We start from the raw sequence: 3,226 nt of genomic DNA, 5'->3' as shown, positions 1-3,226 counted from the left end.
AGAGAGAACCAGAATATAAATAAGAAAACCCAAGGCCGTTCCTATAGGCCGTCAACAGATCGTTTATGACCATCTGCTCTCCTTCAACAACAGCAATATTCGAATCCTTCCTTTGTCCTATGCGAATCCAACACTTCATCATTCACTTGTCAATTACTTATTTATATACCTGTCAACCCCCCATTGCGAAATGAAAAGAGTAAACGAAATTAGAAGGGAATTTCGGTCGTAGACATGGTTACAGACCGGAGAGTGGTGGAGGGCTATCCCATGGCCTTTAGCTACGACCTTCGCTGTTTTCTGTCCTCAGTTGACATCCAACTCTTGTGGACGCCAGACGTAGCGAGCGTCTTCTGCCCAGTACAGGCGAAACAGTGAATTCATTTGGTAAAACATGATTTTTGTTTGAGTTCTTTCTAACACAAACACACAGTTATAAATATGTGTGTATCGGCATACATGCACGAATAACTAAATAGGCATATTCATAAATTATATACATACATATATGTATATATACATGTATATAAACATAAATACATACACACACACATATATATATTTATAAAGATAGATGACGAGAGAGAGAGAGAGAGAGAGAGAGAGAGAGAGAGAGAGAGAGAGAGAGAGAGAGAGAGAGAGGGGGGGTAATACTTAAACTATTTATCCATATATATGCACACACGCGGATGCACACACACACACACACACACGCACACGCACACGCACACACACACACACACGCACGCGCGCGCTCGCGCGCGCACGCACGGATGCACACACATAAGTATGCAAGGTCTAAATATAGATCCTGTAGGCATGTGTCTATCCGAGCGTATGTGTAAACTGATACACCAAGGCCTAACGAAGCTCTCTAGACCTTTGTATTTATTTATATTTATTTATTTTATATTTATATTTATTTATTTGTCCGTGTATTTATTTATATTTATTTATTTTATATTTATATTTATTTATTTGTCCGTGTATTTATTTATATTTATTTATTTTATATTTATATTTATTTATTTGTCCGTGTATTTATTTATATTTATTTATTTTATATTTGTATTTGTATTTAGTTGTTTTAATGAGAGGGTTAATATCCGGGAGTCTTCTCTACTTTAAGATTATGATAACATTTTCTTTATATAGTTTTGCATATTTTTGACATCTGTTTCGTTGTCAGGAGGGTGATTTAGTCCTCAGTAGTCCTTCAAAAAAAAAAAAAAAAAAAAAAAAAAATCGACACTGGTATCGGTTTTTAATGTTTACTTTTTGTTCTTTTTTCTTTGCTGTGTTTTTTTTTTATTTGTTTTTGTGTTGAAAAATCATGAAATCTTCCTTGTTTCATTTCACTCTTTTTGTGAACGTCTTAATAGAGCCTACTCTTGTCCCCTCTTTTTTTTTTCTTTTCCTCAAGTTTCAAGTCCTATTTTCTTAAATCTGTCTTCGCATCTCGTACTACATATTATACGGTTTACTTTTACATATTATACAGTTTACATATTACATATATTTATCATTATTTATTTATCATTTATTTATTTATCATTTATTTATCATATATTTATCGGTTTACATACTATACGGTTTACTTTTCTTATGTATTGTGTACTTCCCGGCACACGAACGGCTTTGCATCTATCTGTACATTTTATTTGTAAACTCTAAGAAGGCCGCTCGTAAATATTTACAAATAGTTGTAAATAGAATGGTTTCATTTTTATATGATCTGTTATTTATCAAATTCCGAGGGCTGCTGATCCTCATTGCCCCGATTTTTTTTTCTTTTAAATGATACTTAGATATGGTTCACTTGTACCCCAGATTGGGTGCGAGGGTCTGAAAGACGACAATTCCTTATTTGTCAGGTTATAGATTTATGATTATTGTATATCATTTTGGTCCTTATTATGATTTGAGGAGCGGTATATATAGGGTCTTGTCCTGTTGTGATTAATTATATTTTAGGGAAATAATAGATTTGTTGGTATATTTGCTATATTCACACGGAAGCCCCATATTTGACGGACATTTTGCTGAACGCGCCCTAATTTGTAATTTTTTTTGCAATATAGGAGAGAAGTACAAGTTATGTTCTCTCGTGTGGATAAGCCCCCTTTTCTCATTAAATAATTTCTGACATTTTCTCCTTTCACTTTCCAATATTTGGCAGAAATCTGTCATTTCCTTGTGGATTTCGCAAAATCTTAATATTTGCTCTTCTTTATTTCATAAATTTCTTTACTGATTTGTCTTCTAATGGAGATATTTTCTTGTTATTGTACATGTTGAATTAAACGAGTGCGCTGCTAAACTTTTTTCTTTATAATCTTTTGGAAATATTAGGCCTTCTGTAGACAAATATCTGACCTTTATAGGAAGGGTTTCGTTATATCTAGTATTTTTATCATTAACGCCCCAGGTTGCTTTTTAGGATTTTGAGTTTCCTAGTCGACAGTTAAGATTTATTTTTTCATTAACTTTCATGAATTCTAACTTTAAACTCTTTAGGTGTTTCTTAACTTGATTTTCGGTGCATACTTGTGTCCTCGCAGAAGTTTGAGGTGGGGAATAAATTGTAATTATTATTATTTTTTCTCCTCCTCTTTCGGTATTCTTATTGTTTATGCTGCTAGTGCATTTCAATTTTTTTGCGGTTTAGGAAAAAAAAATATTTTTTTGCTTGGGTGATTTCATCCATTAAGCAAACAATTTATTTTTAATTTTCTTTTCTTTCTTGCTTAGATTTTTCCTTTTATCCAAAATTTCGTGAAATCTTGTTGCTTCCATTTGTCTACTGACTTCCAATCTTGGTTTCTATAATAATTTCTTGATTTTATTGATGTATTTTTGTATTTCAATTCTGTAATCATTTCTTGTATTTTATTGATGTATTCTTGTATTTCATTTCGATAATTTCTTTATTTTATTGATGTATTCTTGTATTTCATTTCTATAATCATTTCTTGTATTTCATTGAAGTATTCACAGTAAATAACACATCAAGTAACATCTGTTTAAGAGTGCGCGTGTTTGTTTGTCTTCTTCAACGAGCATAGACTGTGCGAGTGTGATATTTATTCTCTTACTTGTTCAGATCGAGCCACGCACTTATTTACGTGTGTGTCTAAAGCAAAGTTGAAATTGGATCTTAAATAGCGATTTTAATTGGGTATGGACTTTGAATGGATAATCTATGACTATATAAAGATCGTTTTTG

The 3,226-nt window shown here is 32.2% G+C and overlaps 1 protein-coding gene across 1 annotated transcript in view; it reads left to right on the top strand.

The window, feature by feature from the left end:
- Positions 1 to 308: 308 nt before the first annotated feature.
- The window catches only part of LOC138860580 (sulfotransferase 1E1-like), a 14,334-nt gene continuing 11,416 nt past the window's right edge, over positions 309 to 3,226 (top strand). The window contains exon 1 of the mRNA XM_070118348.1: positions 309 to 387. The gene's annotated coding sequence lies outside the window, so the exon portion shown is untranslated. The remainder of the gene's footprint in view (positions 388 to 3,226) is intronic.

The sequence above is a fragment of the Penaeus vannamei genome, chromosome 42, assembly GCF_042767895.1.
Source record: "Penaeus vannamei isolate JL-2024 chromosome 42, ASM4276789v1, whole genome shotgun sequence".
Taxonomy (NCBI): domain Eukaryota; kingdom Metazoa; phylum Arthropoda; class Malacostraca; order Decapoda; family Penaeidae; genus Penaeus; species Penaeus vannamei.
The sequence above is the reverse complement of the archived record's forward strand: the minus strand, read 5'-3'. Positions and strand labels throughout refer to the sequence as shown.